Source organism: Lonchura striata, chromosome 1 (genome assembly GCF_046129695.1).
Source record: "Lonchura striata isolate bLonStr1 chromosome 1, bLonStr1.mat, whole genome shotgun sequence".
Taxonomy (NCBI): Eukaryota; Metazoa; Chordata; class Aves; order Passeriformes; family Estrildidae; genus Lonchura; species Lonchura striata.
In genome coordinates this window covers 29,744,516-29,762,787 of record NC_134603.1, presented here as the reverse complement: position 1 = coordinate 29,762,787, position 18,272 = coordinate 29,744,516, and the positions used below count along the sequence as shown (strand labels likewise).

General features: G+C 38.5%; 1 long non-coding RNA gene across 1 annotated transcript in view; it reads right to left on the bottom strand.

The window, feature by feature from the left end:
• Positions 1-18,272, bottom strand: part of LOC110481780 (uncharacterized) — a 106,620-nt gene that overhangs the window by 21,475 nt on the left and 66,873 nt on the right. The window contains exons 4-5 of the long non-coding RNA XR_013339939.1: positions 9,510-9,582; positions 2,201-2,254 (exon numbers count right to left, since the gene is read on the bottom strand). This is a non-coding gene — a long non-coding RNA (uncharacterized LOC110481780). The remainder of the gene's footprint in view (positions 1-2,200; positions 2,255-9,509; positions 9,583-18,272) is intronic.

Here is an 18,272-nt window from a genome sequence, read left to right as displayed (position 1 = left end):
TCCTGCCTTCAGGAGCCAACCTGATTTCCTAAGAAGTTCAGCAGCCACCTCAAGAGGATTTTGTCCTGGCTGGTGACTGCAGTGCTGGGGAAGGTTTTCCGGATGCATCTGGTGGTGAAGCAGAAGCAGTGATGTTGGGCTGGGATGTGCAGATACTCAAGGAGCAGACTTCACCGAAATGCTGCTGCTTGCAGAGGAGCACAGTAAGGGAGAAAGAGCAGCCACAGCATTCATTGGTGAGTCAGGGAAAGCCAGTGCTGCACAGGGAAGGGGAAAGGCAGTGTGATGCACCCTCTAACATGGATCTGATTGCTCAGCCTGACAGCTGTTCCGTGGCTGGCACGTGATACAAACTTGTCTCCCACAAACCCAGGAACCAGAGTTAAGAACCATAAAAACTCACAATCTGATTTTCCTACTGCTCTTTTTCTTTTCTTTCCTTTGTTTTCCACAGGAAAAGCCACAGAATGAGAAATGCCAGTTTTCCAAAGAGATGCAAAGTGTTGCTAGAACTTTACAGGGGGTACCAAAGACAGACAAAGACAGAAATGTCTTGTCTAGATCTTGTTTCACAGTATCCCAGCCTTAAAAAATTAGTGCCTCCTGCCTTGGGTGTAGCAAGCAGGGAGTTCCACCAAAGTTCTCATCACATGCTAAATGAAAGGAAAAGTACACCCCAACTTTAATTTCAGAAATGCAAATAATAAACAATAAGAAGAACAAATATTGTAACTCAAATATTTTAAAAAGGCTGTTGTCCTGAATTATCCAACCTTCTTAGGGATCAGCCTCAGAATGATATGATTTTGCTAACACTATTTTATCTATACTTCTGCCCTTCCAGATGGATGATTAAGTAAAACTGCATGTTAGCATGTTTTGATCAGCACAGCATCTTTTAAAAACACTCCACAGATCATCTATAAGAGATGATGTTCTGCACAACAGAAGGAAGAAAACATATTTCAACAGGGAAAGAACTATTTTCTCCAGACCAAAAATAAGAAGGGAAACAACTGTCACACAAATGTCTATGTACATAAATAGGGTTGCCTTGGAGTTGTGAAAGTTCTGAAAAAACTATTGCAACAATTCAAAGTTCACATTATTCTGAAGGAGTGTAAGGGAGCCCAGGGCCAACCCCAGTGGCTCCAAAATGGTCAGATTGGTCCTGTAACACACTGAAAGCTGGCAGTTTTATAGGAAGACTATCCTCAATAAATTAATCAGTGTCATTTGATAAAACTTTTGGACACTAGTTGTTAAAGCAATGCAGTCTGTCAAACAGGACTACAAAGAAATGTGACATCTGATTCAAGGGTGTCAGCTCTGAGAGAACAAGATCCATGCTGAGGAAAACAGTTCTGCTTGAGAGTCTATAACTGCACATTCTTGTGGTGGCATTGGAACTGTAGCTGGGATGGATTAGTGGCTTCAGACGGGAAATCAATGGGGAGAAACTTGAAATTTATTCTGTGCACTGCTGTGCTAATGTGCCAAATGTCTCTGTCTCCTGGTTGGCTGCCTCAGGGAGGGACACTTGCAGTTTTCCATCAGTTTCTTGTAGATTGCAAATCTGGAAGATTTTAAGTCAAGCAAATCCATGTTGCTTCACTGAAGCCACAATGCAGAATGAAAATCGTCATAAGCTGCGGCATTGTGATAGTGACTTCAGTCACAAATTAACAATATTATTTGAGAACACAGAAGTGTTAGAACGGAGACTGCTTGGAACTGTGATCTGAGATTGTGGAGATGAAGTATCAAGAGAAATTATTTTCAAACTCCTTCTTTTCTGCCTGATCTTCACCATTGTAATTAGCACTGGGATGCAGACCAAGCTGTGGGGAACACAGGTATATTGGGAGATGTATGTAAATGTAGTGGCCACTCTAGAGTCCCCATAGTCTAGACAAGCTAGAAATTGAAGCAGAATCTCATCTTCCATTTCCCTGATGAACAGAGCAACTGAATTGCTTGCCTGGGGCTATGGGAAGTCTTTGGCAGCAGGCAGGACCTCTTCTCCCAGGAGTCCATCCAGTATGGTGTTCAGGACACCTTCCCCATAGCCACTGATCAGCCACTTGCTTTTGCATGATTCTACCACACCTTAGAAAATACCCATTAGACATTTGCAAAAAGGAAGAAGAAAAAAAGGTCTGCAAAAGAAAATACATTCCTCAAAGACAAAAGTTCTCACCTCACAGAACAAGGTGAGCTTATCCGGGAGAAGTTCAGAGGATAAAAAATGTGTCTGCAAAGAAAGAAAGAAATAATGCCTGATGAATCACTTACAGTGGATGAAAACTGTAAAGATGATTGATGGTATTTACATGCAGCTAGAGTAATAGCCCTGCACTAACCTGTTCAAACCTATAAAATCCAAGTCTGTTTTCATATACTGTTAGGGTCAGTAGAAAGTTTCCCTTGGTTTTGTCTATAAGAAATTGAGACTGAGGGGGGTTAAGTATGCTGTGAGCTATGTGAAAGCAGTGTTTGCATGATATAATGGCAAATTATTAAGTCCTGGCATGCAAGAACATGACCATTCACATTTACAGTGTGGCAATAAAGAGGACAGAAGACATATGAGATAAAAGGGCAGAGAGGGGGAGAAAGGGGAAGGAAGAGGACAGATTGCAAACCAAACAAAATTCAGTATACAAAACTGTACTTTAGATAGGGGAACAGTATCAACTTCAAAGCCTTAAACTGAAAGGTCTTCTAACATTTTTTCCCATGAAATAGCTTGTTATGTGAAAATTACAAATGACTGAAATTGAAAGTGCTTAAGGAAAGTTTTTTTCCATTATTTTCATAATTCCAGCAATTTTAGACTATAGCTCTTATTGCAAAGACAGAAAAAGGACAACTTCACTGTGGAACAGCTAATAGCCTAGTGATCTCTGCACTCTACCCGCCTGCAGGTAGGTAGTGCTATTTTCTAAGAGAATACTGTCAGTACTAAATTGCTTTACAGTGAGCATGTTCTCTCTCTGGGTTTTTTATTGTTTTGTTTTTTTTTTTCTTTAACGTACACAAAATACTTTGGAACATTTATTTTTTGCTTTTGATTATGGAAAAGAAAGAATATCTATAAAATATTCACAAATCTTTAAAAATAGTGTTCTCTTCAGTGGGCCATATCTAGCATTTAGGTCATGTGCCTATCATGTTGAGTGTCACTATGCATTAAGAACTGGTGTCACTTTCAGGAGGAGGGAAGGGGAGCAGTTCATTTAAAGTTGTTACACTATGAAAGGCTGCCTACTAAGGCAGGCTGAGTGATTTAAAATGAATAATTAATTCTTTCTTTTCTCTTGTGAAGTAGAGACAAGCAGGTTGTGAAGGGTTCCTTTTCACCACTGTTCTATTTTGTGTCTCTAAGCCTAACCAAAAGCCAGCCCAAGTCAGTGGGGGACTTTGAACTCAGACATGCTCCATGGTTCACAATGAATGCCAGTAGGTTCACAATGAATGCCCAGGGAAAGTTATGGTGCCAATATAGCCAGTTTTGTTATATAGAGAGGAAAAAGATCCATGATCCTGCTTTAAGAAGCAGATTGTAACAGTCCAAACTGGAAACATCTCAAGTAGCAGCTCTGAAGTCCCTCTGCAAGGGTTTTTGCAAGGACAATAATTTTGGGGTCTGGAGCATATCTCTTATGAGCAGAGACTGGGGGAACTGGGCCTGCTTATTCTGGAGACAGCAAGACTGAGAGGGGATCTCATCAATACATATAAATACCTTGAAGACAGGTGCCAGGAGGATAGTGCCAGAGTGTTTGCAGTGGTGCCCAGTGACAGCATAGGGATCAGTGGCCATAAACTAAAACACAAGAAGTGCCACAACATGAGGAAGAGCTTCTTTACATTCTGGGTAGCAGAGCACTGGAAAAGTGGAACCTCCACTGCCCAGGGAGGTTGTGGAGTCTCCCTCTCTGGAGACATTCGAAACCCAGAAAGCCGTCTGGACACATTCCTGGGTCACCTGCTCTATGTGACCCTGCCTTGGGTTGGACTCAAAAATCTGCAGAATTCTCTTCCAACCATAACAATTCTGTGATTTTGTGAAAAGATACAAACAAGAATGCACCACTTTCTCCCATCAACATGTGACAAGATCACAATAAGAAATTCCTTACTAGCTCTTCTGAGAACAGTTTTCCATAACTGCTCTGTGAGAAAGGGGATGGACTATACAAAAAGATGACTGTTTATGGTCTGAATACTGGTAGGGTTTTTTTTCTAAGTGATAAAAAGTGACAATATTTTTTTTTCTGTTTTTTGATTGGTTTATACATGAGTACTACTACTAGTATGAATTAAACCACTTTTCCACTGTTGTTTATGTTTCTGTAACCATCCACATTAGATAATCACTGCCAGTTGATCCTCAGATTTTAATGGAAAGTACACACAAAAAGGTCAGTGAAAGAAATTATATTACTTTCTCAGTAAATATTGGAAAATTATTTAAAATTTTCAGACAACTTTCCTAGTTTAGATGTATTTCATATCTCAGCTCAAAACTGAAAGAAATAAATTGAACCACAATTTGAAAAGCTTCATGGAACCTTTTTAACCAAAGTGCACCATTTTTCTGGGTGTCCGCTTGATAAATTTGGGAGATTAGCAACTCTCTTGTACAGAGATATTTTTAGTCTGTACTTCTTGGAAATTTTGCAGTAATAAGCAGAATCCTCAAGCAAGAAAACAAGATCCTCTTAATATTTAAAAAAGCTAAACCAAACCCCAGCAGGGGCCACACAGCCCTCTCCCATCCATAACTAAGGAACTGCTATGGGTTGGAGCCCAATTCCAGTTACAATTGTGGAGGTAGCCACTCAGCTTTGCAGTATTTGAAGATATGGGTGCAAGCAGTTCAGTGCCATTTTGAAATATTGGCATAAACACGGCATTAGAAAACTCAGCCTGCTGGTTTTTGACCCATGATTGAAATAATTTAATGATATTTGCGGGTTTAGTTTGTTGGTTGGTTGGGTTTTTTAATACTTTTATTTTGGTTTGAATGTGGGCAAGAGAAACCACAAAGTAATTTAGGAACAGTATCATCCTCTAGGGTGTGGTAGACTCTTTAAAACGGAAACTTGAGTCCTAATGTTTGGCATGAGTGAACCACAGTGACCAGACTTTATATGAAGATGGGTTGACAGGGTTGATCTTACTGAGATATAAAGCCCCATCCTGGATCTGAGAAGCATTTTTCAATGGAAGTGCTCATTAGTGGCTCTTTTTTTTTGCTTTCACTGCTTCTTGTCTTACTCTGCTGTGCCTGGGAACATTTTGATAATAGCAATTGTGATGTGTCCGGGCTGGCAGATGGTGAGGGCATCTCTGCTGTGCCTGTGCTGCTGAGCTGGAGAGGCTGGAAGCGCTGAATGTGCTGTGACCTGTGGATGAGTCCACAGAGGGGCAGGGAACCCTGAAGTGTCTGTGGCCATGGATAATGTGTGTCACCTGCTCCATAACAGAGCATGTGCTTCTCGAAACATCTATGGCCATGGTTATGTCTGTGCTGAGGCAGGTACACCTTGAAGCATCAGCGGCTGTGCATGAGGTTGTGAAGGAGCACCTGAAAGTGTGGGGCCACCTACCACATATGCTACACACAATAGTGATGCTTAAATACATGTAATCTTTACAAGCAATTAACACACAATGTTTTGTCAAGTGAAAATTATCTATAACATTTCAGTGATTCTCCAGATAATTATTCATATCAAAAGAAAAGCTGAAGAAAATTGATTGAAATACTACAGCTGGATTCAATTCAACTCAAAGAGAAGAGGGGGAAACATGGACCCCATTTCTCATTTGAGAACAACCACAATGTGCCTCTTGTGCAGGGCTCTCACAATAGCCCCCATCACAAGGCAGAGGCTATTCCTCCCTCTTGTTACTTTATCACTTCTGTTCCTGCCTCACTGTAAAAGCAAAGATTGTAGAGCTGTCTGTGAACTGAACTTTGACATAGCTACTGAGTGAATTAAATTTGCCCTTGCGACAACAACAAAAAAATTAGCATAGAAATATACCATCAGATCTTTCTAGGAGATTATTCTTCTCATTAAGGCTCCAGTTCATGTTTTCCCATCATCCACCCATTTCCTTCATATTTCCTTCTGACAACCCACTGCAAAGCTCTCCAATCTTGCAGCTTTTTCCAGGCAGACTAACCAAGGTGAGGGGTATCTGTTTCTTTCACAGATATTCTCTCTCTGTGCTGATGGGGCACAGCAAAAAGTTATATAAAAAAAAATAAAACCCAGAACATATATTATTTCTTCTTCTTTCACCCTGTCCTAAAGCAGTCTGCAGCAGACTATGGACCAAGTGCTAACTTGCCTAATCCAAAGCATGAAAATTGAATTTGGATTAGTTGATAGTCTTAAATTGGCAGTCTTGAGATGTTTAGAAACAAAGTACTGGCAAATCACTAATACTCTACACAAATGAAGTTGTTTCAAGTGTCAACATCAAAGCCAATTTGGATGGATACATGGACTTGAGATCATAAAAATATATACTCATTTGTTAGCATTTGTGTCTTGCTTGTCTCAATTTGTGTGCACTAAGGTATCCTTTTAGTTATTATTCTCACTGGGTAGAAATTGGAATTTTCTCTATTTGGACAATTGTGACAGCAAGTAAATAACTGATATAAAAACAAATGCCTGGAGACCATAATAAATATTTTTAATCACGCTACTCAATTTCTTGTTTGTTTTTCTAGATGGTACATTATTTATTCACATCTGTTTCTACTGTAGACAAATCTGAGCCTTCACTACTGCCCAGAGTTTGCACTATGGAACTGTCATAACATTTTAACATTTTTAATGCCTTAACAAGGCAGTATACTGAGTTATGTAGATACTGACTATTTGGATATTAATTTATTGTTCTAAAAACAGCAGAATGTATAGATATTTCTCGAGGAATAAAAGATAATTATATGCTTCTACTAGTTAACTGTTTCTTTTGTAAATTCTCAAAGAAAACATTAAGCACGTTATTTGAACGTTTAAAATGTCTGAAAAGGTAAATTTCTACAGAGTTCTTCTTGAATTACTTTAAGTAACAATCAAACAAAAATATTATCTCACATTCTGACTACTTAGAAATAAAGAGAAACTCTCCTAAGTTATTAGACTTTTGAATCTTCACTATTTGAAAGGCAGAACCATATCAAAAGACATCACTGGATATGGGTCACTGGGTAATATTTCACCTGTAGAGCTATTGGGGGATTCTAATAACTGATCTGAAGTTCTTGCTACCACAAACTTCACTATTCTCTGTAAATTTCAAAGATAAGCCACTTAAAATAATTTAGAAAAAATTGATTGGTCAGGGTCTATCAGTTTCCACTTCCAAGGTTTAAAATATTCTTCTCAACATTGTAAATTTTAGTTTGTAAAAATTTTTTTATACCACTGAATTGCAAAAATCTTATGTCCATATATTAGCCTGGTGTTCCAAAGAGGTAGTTCATAGACATTCCTATCTAATTAGCATTTTTAATGAAAAATGAAACAAGGACTGGAGACTTCAAAATTATTAAGTCCCTAAAAGTTTGTCATAATAAATGGCTGAGTAAAAGGAGAGTATTTCAAGTTCCAGTGTCTTCTGAAGAGCACCTTCTGTTATACCCCATTCAAACACATCATTGCATCATATGACAGTTTTTCTTACTACAGTTCCAGGTTCTTTAAAGCAGGTATTACTGCCTTGTGACTCAATATTTCAGGTCATTCTCTTCTCAAAAGAAGGAGACAAATCCATGCTTCTGTGCATCTGGCTGTATGTATGTACACATCCAAACACACAAAGTCTTGCATGGTGCTGTACATATATATATATGCACATGCAGAGGTTAAAAAAAAAAAAAAAAAAAATTCTTTCCAATTTCATGTTCTTTTCCTTAATGTTTTTTATTGTTGCTCAGTCCATGTCGTGTACAGTTTTTCTCAGCATTCAGGTCTTTGCTTCAGAAAGTGTGTTTGGTGAAATGAATTCCTTCTTGTAGACCTTCCATCATTTCCCAGCTCTATCTTCCTCACATTGAAAAATATTAATTGTTATTCCTATCAGAAATCGTTAGGGTCTTTAAGAAATTTAGAAAGCCAAACAGAAGTTAAGTTAAAGAAGAAGTTAAGCTCAAACAGAGTTTAAATTGTCTTATTAACAAAACTAAAGTTTCCTTTCTGTATAATTTTTTAGAGATGTTTGGCTTTCTCTAACAGTATATTATGAAACTGCACCATGTACTCACAGTCATCATGAATCTGAGAATAGTTCTTCAATTTCCAAAACTGCAATTCAGAACTCCCCAGTGAATTAATAACCATTTTTTAAACTTGGGGAATAAAATTAAACTTGGTATTTTATTCTTAAGAGCAATGTAGTTAAAACATTGCCTAACACTAAAATAATTTTTGTTTACTTGTCATCAATATATGACCTTGAATTCCTTGAATGGAATTATTTGGAAGGAAACACATAATATTATTCTTAAGAATCATTTGAATATTGATGTCTGTTCTATTTGCAAATAATTTTTCCTTTCTGGAACATGTCCCATTGGGGCTTTTTGTACAAAGTTCTCTTAGAGCTTTTTTTTCTTGGCTGCTGAAAGCCCAATATAGCACAAAACATAAATAATTATCAGTACCTTTACATACTTCTCTTTTATGGTGCTAGGAGAGGTGGGGGGATTGACTTTTTCTCCAGGCACTTTTCCCACTAACTTGAAAAATATCTCATTGGTGAATTGAATAGTGAGAGATAGACTTGGCTGAAGAGGTAAAAGCAGCATAATGAATTATGTGGGTGTACTCTGAATAAAACATTTCTTAGAACAGTAAATTTAATGACCTGCCTTTAAGTGCTTCAAAATAAAGTGTTTTTGGATATCATTAGCATATCATACAGATGATGGTTTTCAAGGAAGATGAGAATTACTGTTACAAGATGATTCGTAGAATTATTGAGAATTATTTTGGTTGGAAAAGACTTTCAGAGCATCAAGCCCAATGCACTGACAAATTCACTACTAAACCAGGTCCCCCAGATCCATATCTATATGTCTTTTAAAAAACTCCAGGAATGGTAACTCCACCTCTTCCCGGGGCAGCCTTATCAATTCAGTCACCCTTTCAGTGAAGAAATGTTCCCTAGTATCCAATCTAAACCTCCCCTGGCACAATTTGAGGCCATTTCCTCTTGTTCTGCCACTTGTTACTTGGGAGAAGTAACCCCCACCTGGCTGCAGCCTCCTTCCAGGCAGATGAGGAGAATGATAAGGTCTCTTTTTCTCAGACTAAACAACCCCTGCTCTCTCAGCTTCTCCCCATCAGACTTGTGCTCCAGACCCCTTACCAGCTCCACTGCCCTTCTCTTGACATGTTTCAGCACCTCAATGTCCTTCTTGGAGTAAAACTGGAAAGACAGAGGTGCCACTGCTTCTGCTCCTGATCACTTACCCAGTCACTCCAAGCTCATGAAGGCTCTCTTGATTACCCTTGGCATTCTTGTTGCAACTTCACTACTGATTACCTGAAAAATCAATAAAGAATGATAATCTGAGGGCCATACTAGGATGAGTAAGATGAGAAGCTTTCTTCCCACATCTTTAATCCAGAAGGTGTTACAAAGTGGTGACCAGCTGCCAATACTGTCAGGCCTTGAGCAGGCGCAGACACGGTGGTGCAACATGTTCAATCCAACTATTCATGTTTTGTCTTGCTGCCAGTGAAGGGTCCCCTTCTGTCTCTGGACTGACTGTTAATGTCAGGCAATGGAGAAGCCAGACACAAACCTGTGGGAAACAAGCATATTCCTTTCTGTGGGTGATGGAACCAATCTGCCTTTCTTTCACCCACTAAGAAACAAAAAAAGGAGTAGAAAACTTCAAACACTAGAATGTTTGAAATGAGTAAGAAAGATTGTGATGTCTACAGTGAAGTTAAACAGTTTCTGCCATGATATTTGCAGCAAACTACTCCAAAGTAAGCAAAAGAAACAGGAAGCATGCAAGTTTTAAACCACATTAATTTTTTCACTGATGGGTCCAAATGATGTCAAAGAACAAAATATTGACACGAACAGCTTCCAGAGGTTCTCTCCTCACTAGATCAATAAAAACATCTTTCCCTACCCATATTCCCAGTACTGCACAGAATCTCACTCAGCCATGCCTAGTCTCATAAGCAGGAATTCTTATTTCAAAGGCTGATTTGAAGTGCCTATTCTTCTATGTAAAAGCTTTTGCAACTTCTTTTACAAAGTAGGGAATGTAGCTCATGAATGTAGATCTACATAATAAGATTATGGCTGAAAAAGTGAACAGCAGAGCTCATTTATTCTACATGCCTACTCCAGAAAAAAATGATCATCATCCATCAATAGCATGCACTGGAATGAAGAATCCCAGAGAGGACAAACACAGCTGCTGCCAAAGACACAAAAGAGACAACATTGTGAACAGTGTGGGGAGACTATCACACAATATCTGAGATAATCATTAAAAACAGCCAACAAAGCTCAGTGGCATTAGCAAACTGTTTGGTTCAGACTCATTAATGGACCACATGGGCAGTTTCAACAAATTATGGCATTTCAGAGTGTTTGCACTGAAAGTCAGCTTGAGGACAAAAGGAAGCAGGAATCAATTCCTTTTAAAAGGCAGTTGTTACAAAAATTATAGTTTAGTCTATTTACACTATATTGGTGTCAAGGACAAAATCTGAGTTGTAAATATGATCTTAAAGGTCTTTTTTAACCTTGAAAATTCTGAGATTCTGTGAATATACATTAATGGCCCAACAGGCCAGTACTGCAGCACAATGAGGAATACAACTCTTCCAGGCATAACACAGTCTGTCATTTGAATAGGTCTCCACATGGTAAGAGGAAAAGACAATGAACTTAATCACATCCCACTGACTCAGGTCTTTCTGTAACAGGGGTTTTATCAGAATTGCATTTTGAAATTAAACCATAAGAGAAAGAAAAGTTGGACTGTGACATCATAACCTTGACCTTTCATGACTAAAAGGTACTTCCATTCCATTTGACTTTTCTAAATTTTGCATTATGCTAATATGTACAGTATGTATGGTATATATATATATCTATATATATATAGATAGATAGATATATTTCAGTATTTTTTCATTACAGAACACATGTAAAGAATACATTCTATAATTGCCATGAAATCTCTCTGCTTTCTAGACAAATATGCAAAGTTCACCATAGCCAGCATTTGAAGTAGTCCTTTGTACTCACTGCTTACTGCACACATTCAAAAGATTTTTTTCTTCAATGTACTAGTAAATGAGATTCTAGTTAAGCCAAACTGGTAACTTGCTTTGTTTCTATTCTTCACAAAAACTCCATCAGGTAGATATCCCTATTTTTTTTAATTTCTCAACTCCTATATCTCCTTTCATATTGCTTTATCTCTTGACTACATGAGATGAAACATAGACACCACCCACTTCTCATGAGCAACGATGCTTTGGCTATCTAAGGCTTTGTCAAAACATAATTTTGATGTCTCATAAAGGAAACTAACATAAAAAGTAATTGCCATGCAAAATGAGATTACGGAATTTATTTATATAAGATACATCCTGTTTCAATGTATTGCACCATGACTTTAGTGAGACCTATTAACAGCCAATAAGAAACACTCAGTGCTGCAGCTCTCTGCAACCCCTTAATGTGGCTTGATGATCAGCAGAGTGGCCACTCTGCTATGACTCCCAGCAGCTCTGCAGATGCAGTCTGAATGAGCCATTAGTTTCAGTGGACAAATACCTGTGTTTTCATCAATATGTAATCTTACCAGAAGATGAAATTGAAGTCCAGAGGCCACAACGCAATCATATTTTCCACCATGATTTGGTTTTGTTTTCCTTTAAGTCTGTGGTGTTCTTGCAGATTTTCTTGTACCTTCTACTTTCTATTCACAAAATGACTGAATGAAATGTATTGCTGAATACTTCTCTACTCTGTGCATTTTGTTCTGAATATTCTTACTTATCTTCCTTTTTTCCCTGCTTTTCCTAAATAGATATTCTAACAAATTTAAAACTAAAATCTAATTTTAGCTATCATAAATGTCATAATGGAATTGTCTGTATAAAATTTTCACTACAAACATAACCACATTACTGTGGGAAAGTATATTATTACCTATTTACTCTAATATGCTTACAAGTAAATTTTGGCTGTTCAGTTTGGCATATGTGAAAGTTATCTCACATTAAGACACCAGGAAGTTTTCTCCATGGAAGCTGCTGGTGTGACTGATATCTCTTGTGACATTCTAGTAAAGATCCATTCTGAATCTCAAACAGTGAATATTTTCAAATGATCCTAAAGTTCTGAAAATACTCCAAAGTGTTTTTGTCCATGTCAACCATGACTATTTACTTTAATATCTTAACTCATCGAGAGAAATAAAGGTATGAAAACCAAGGGGTTTTAGCTCCTGTATATACTGAATGTTGTCAAGACTCTGGATGTGCTGGAATAATTTCAGATTTCAAAGAGCATTTTCTTTGTATCAGCCATTCCATCCTGCCTTGTGCTACAGCCAAAGTTAACATCTCTGTAGGAACAGCTTTTGTGTTGCAGAGATTGTAGCTACTGCATTTGCATTGCTCAGCACATGAGAGGCACGGACATACTGGAGAGAATCCAGCGAGGGTACATTAAGTAACTGGAGCATCTCTTCTGTGAGGAGAGGCTGAGAAAGCTGGGACTGTTTGGAAAGCAGAAGTGAATTCATTAATGCCTATAAATACCTGAATAGGGGAGGCAAAGAGGACAGACTTAGGCTCTTCTCAGTGATGCCCAGTGTCAGGATCAGAGGTAATGAGCACACACTGAAACATGGGACATTCAACATCAGGAAATATTGTTTTACAGTAAAGGTGACCAAGCACTGGTACAGGTTGCCCAGAACGGTTGTGGAGTTTCCATCCTTGGAGATACTCAAAAACTGTTTGGACATGGTTCTGGGCAGCCTGCTTGAGAAGAAGGGTTGTATCAGTTGACCTCCAGAGGTTCCTTTAAACCTCAATGATATTGTGGTTCTGTGTGATTCTGCTTACAGACACAAACTCCAGTTTGAAAGAACTGAAAGCTCCGCCATTACTATACTGGAATTCAAAACATGGGACTGAAACATTCAACCTCAGGTCTTATATGGTGTGCTTCCTTCACACAGGGAGCAGCCTGTGTAAAGGAAATCTTTAGTTAAGCCACCATCTCTCCTGAGGTCCTGTAAACACTGGCAAGAGGAAAAATCCTTCAGAAAGCATTAAAAAGAAGAAAACTATTTTAGCCATCTGTCTTCTTCTCTCTCTCGACTACTTAACTTAGGAAGAAAAGGCAGCTCTATCCTGTGCTGGGAACAATGCCCCTAAAATTTACAAACAGCTGTACTGTTGCAATGCTATCCAGCATACCTCATATTGCAGGAAGAAACTTTGGCTTTTCAACAGCTCATTAAAATACAGATTTTGGGGTCAGAGCATGAAATTTTTGTTTATCCTCCAGAAGTACACAAGCATGCACAACCAGGATATGATTACACAGAAGGAGGTTTGCCAAGATGAAACAGGGCTCCTGGGGATACAGGCAGGGCTGATGAGAAGCTGGGCAGAGCCAGTTGAGCCTGGTAGTCCCTCAGAGTCTGGACATCTTTTGACCCTACAGACTAAATACTGATGGATCTTCCTTGGCCATATGTTGGTCTATGAGGATTGGCTTTATATGTACACAGCTACAATCTCACAATTTCTTCTACTAATTACTTCTACTATTTCTTGTTACAATTGCTTCTACTAATGCCACTCTTCCACATGTGAAATGACCCCAAAGACAATCTTTCCCAGCAATTCTGACACAGAAAATTCTGCTAAGAATCACTGCAGGTGACTTGCAAAAATGCAAACATGCTGGTTTGGATTTGAATCCTCATTGTGGGTGAGGATTTGAACCCACCAGTCTTTCTATTGGGTAAAAAATTACTCAGGCAGCTTAAAACCTTTGATTTCCCAAACATACTAGAAAATCTGTCACAGTCAGTAACTAAGACATCACTTTTAATCTGTCCTTTACACTCTTGTACATTTTTATCACTATATATCACTTTAAAATTAAGGTACTTTTTATCTAGGAAGATAACTGAAATAACTGGGGAATCACAAATAGTCTAATTTCTCCTTTATTTAAAGGTAACTCCTGTTTACTTCTCACTTTAAGTTAGAAATGCAGTATTTCTCCAATGTAGTCTTAAAAAATGTTTCATGTGTTATGGTACAAACAAATCTATGCTCCTCAAAACTCCTTCTAAACTGTATTTTAAAAAGCTTAGATAAACAAATAGTGTTCAAAAGCAATTATTCCAGAAACATGTAGAAATTAAAGTTCTTGTTTTATGCACAATTTTATAAAATAAAGATAAGTTTCTATTATATCTTTAAGGACTTTCTGACAAGGTTGGAAAGGTCTGCATCTGTTAAAAAATGTGGGTTGAAAACAATACCTGAAAGAGATGGGAGCTCTGCAGTGCTGTCACAGCACTGTGTCTCATGGCAGTGAGCACACTGGAGGTGACCAGCAGCTCCTCTGGAGCTGAATATTGCCTGGAGAGGGGCAGAGCAGCCAGCAAGGCAGGAGGGAACAGCAGGGGCCTGTTCTCAAGGTGGAATTATGTGTCACATGGCCTAAAGGGCAAAACTGATAGATGTGCAAAGAGTCCCTAGCAGCTTCAGACTAATTAATCACAAAAGCTCAGATCATGTCCTGACTTTCTACAACGGTGCCAGGAGGTACAGAAGATTTCATTCCAGCCTACATTTAAGCATTTCTGAAAAGTGCATTCATCCCATACTGTTCATTTTGATTTCTTTAGTTTTTGGTTTGCTGCTTTATTAAAGCACATACTTTGCAGGATCCAAAATAGGAACCTCACATGAGCAGAGTGCATAGTTAACATCCTAAACAGCAACAAAATCCAAAATATAATCTGCCTTCCATAAATAAAGCAGAAATTTATAGAGTACAATTACTGTCTATTTACATCTCTGCAGAACACACTCAGCTGCTGTATTTTATATATATTACAAAGTAGATTATTCCACACATTCAAAGCAATTAATAATGCTTTGCCTTGTGCTGCTATACTGAACACATTTTCTCCTATTCTGCACTGGGTACATGGAGTAAATCACAAAGGTCACACCAATCTGTCAGAAGACAAGTTTATATTCTTGTTCTGTAACATGACAGGTTGCCTAAGCATATTAAGAGGTGCTAGATAATTTTCATTTTTCAGGCCTCCAGTCTCCCTTTGATCTCCATATATCACTTTCCAATTCCTTTCAATTCTATTCCCACATGCATGGATGCAGCTACACAGCAACAGAGGTTATTTGTAATTAACCCTGAACTGAAGACTTGATCTTCTTGCCAAGCACCAGCCCTAAAACTGCACCTTCTCCACCTTTCCTGTTGTGTGGTTAATTGCCACTGGGGCCATGGCATTCCCCAGGAAGTGTCTGCAAGCAGCTCACAGCCAGAGTGACAATGAGGACCTGCATAAGCAGGGGATGATGACACTGAAATTACAGCTTATTTAACAGCATGATTCATCCAGATACTTAACCACAGATTTAGAAATAAATATGCACTCTCTCCATTTGAAGTAACTAAGAAAGAAATACATCTTTTTAAACAAAGCATGTGTCTGACAAATTCTGTAATGAATCAAGGCTTTCTACCACCAAGTCTTAACTAAAGTCAATCACATTTGTGTTCATACAAGCTACTATTACAAGACTGCCCAGGAGTCATCAACAAGGGCTTTAATTTATTTAGCTCTGTACAGGGTGAGGGGGATAAAAAGGGCAAAAGCCTGACAACACAAGAGAAGAGACAACCAGCAGGGAGGAGATGAGAGTGACGGAACTGAGGGTGGGCAGCACAGCTAAGAGGGACTTTCCTGTCTGGAAACTGTCACAAACACTCTGTCCATGGAGAGCTTTCCATGAGGTTTGATGGAGGGTAATGAGGCAGCTCACTGAGGTGTGCAGAGAGCTCCTCAGAGGCAGTGAGAGAAGACACAAAACTGCTTCTTTGAAATGCTAACAAGTGCAGGCTGAAGCTGGCTAGCATCAGGGCTAAGAGATGACACTTTCTGTGAATTATAGGTGATCTGTAGGGAAGGTGCAGCTTTGAAGTGCATTGAAGGTGAAGTCAAGTGCTTCACCTTTAATGTGATATAAAAAAAAAAGCCAGCAGTGGGGTGATGAGAGGGAGTAAAGTGACAACCCAGAGGAATTATTTTGCAGCAGTCAGATGAAGGTCAGGAAAAGGCTCCATCCCTGCCCAGATCATTCCCTCCCATGACCACAATCTTCCAGCTGATCCTCCTCACTACATGAGTACATGAGGCACTTCCATTAACACTTGGCAAGTTTGATTTTCTTTATTCTCAAATTCAGGGCATGTATGTGATGGAGACTGAACCCAGGATAAGTAGTATGATTAAAAATGCCTTAAAATATAATTTAAACATTAAAATATAATTTAAAATTCTTTTAAATTCTATATTAATAAATTAATCACCAGATAATCAAAAGAAAGTAATAAATCATTGCCTTATTTTTAGATTTTGATTCATGTTCTTAATTTCCCAAGAATTCACGTGATAAAGGGGCATATTACTCCATTGATATGTGTGTTTCATAAAAGAATCAAAATTGCAAGTAGTAAAAACTACTTAACTTTTAACATAGCAATCAGGTATAAAAAGTAGAAAAAATAAATTATATTAACAAATCTAAGTATTTTGTTTAATTGTGAGGGAGATTTTTCATCTCATAAAAGCATTTGCTTTCATGCTCTTTCACCTTTTCATCTCTCAGAATTACATAGGTAATTCTGATTATGTCATATTCTAGAAATGTCATATTCTGGTAATGTCATACTCTCTAGACATTGACCTTCTGAATAGATCACTGGAGATCTAATCTGCCACATCTCTTGACATGTCTGAATTCCCATATGGGGCACATACTCATCATTACCCTGCAGTAACATTCCATATCCACACACTGTTTTGCTGTAATTTGCTCCTTTTACTATATTCTCCAGCTCTTGTTAACAACCTCACGCACTGACTGTTTTAAAGGGAATCCCAGACCTTGCTTCTTAACCTCCAGCAATGACCAAACACAACCTGTAAGCAAAGAGGTCTGGTGAGCAACATTCTCCTACATCATTCATTAATAACCAAGTATGCATTACACATCTTCTCAGCATTATTTCCTACTGGGTTCTTTACACAACATTACTTCCTGCCATTTTCTTCCACTCGGGTTTGCTTGGAATGCACACAAAGTATCCAACAACCAATGAAACAAAGAAAAGCTTGGTGTGGCCGTACAGAAAAACATCCCAGCATCCTTGTACATTTGTACATGAACAGTAGGAATTGACTGGGATTCACTTCCCTTAATTTTAGCCATCTGAAAGACATTGCATCTTAGCCATTGATAATGGCTGTTCCTTTAGTCTGTGAAGAGAAGTGGCTATTTCTGGCTATTGATCCATCCTTCTCTCTTTTTGCATCTGCTTGGATGAGGCTTCTGACCTTTGAGTAGCTGAAGGTGCACACAGCACAGAGCTCTGTAAGGAGGCTTCTTCCTCCTGTGAACAGGGCTCCTTCTTGTAGTGCACAGCTGCTACTCTACTGCCAGAGTCCTGCATTCAACAGAGATAAATGCATCATTCAACAGGGATAAATGCATTTGCCTTGGTTAAAACAGAAACAGTGAAAAAAGGCTCACTGACTCACTCCCTACCAGAAGGAAAAAGAGGCATTCTTATTTTTCAGATGCCTCCTGTGTAAAGAAAAGGTGATGACTTGGCTTTCTACAGATGTCCTTAAGTGTACTATGTTCCAGACCTTCCTGAAAGCACACTTACTCTGCTCTGTTGTCCCACCACCTCTGGGGTACCATATTTCTGGAAACAGTCCCCATCACTCAGCAGTTACTCAGCTCACTGAAGCATTTCCAGCTGTAGGAAGGCTTTCCCCGATAAGCCAATAAACCTTTAAATAATTGCATACACGTGTGCAAAGCCTCTGCATTATTTACATGTGTTAAGTTCAATGATATTTTTTAAGTAGTAAAATAAGTGTTGAAACAAAACATTTCCTT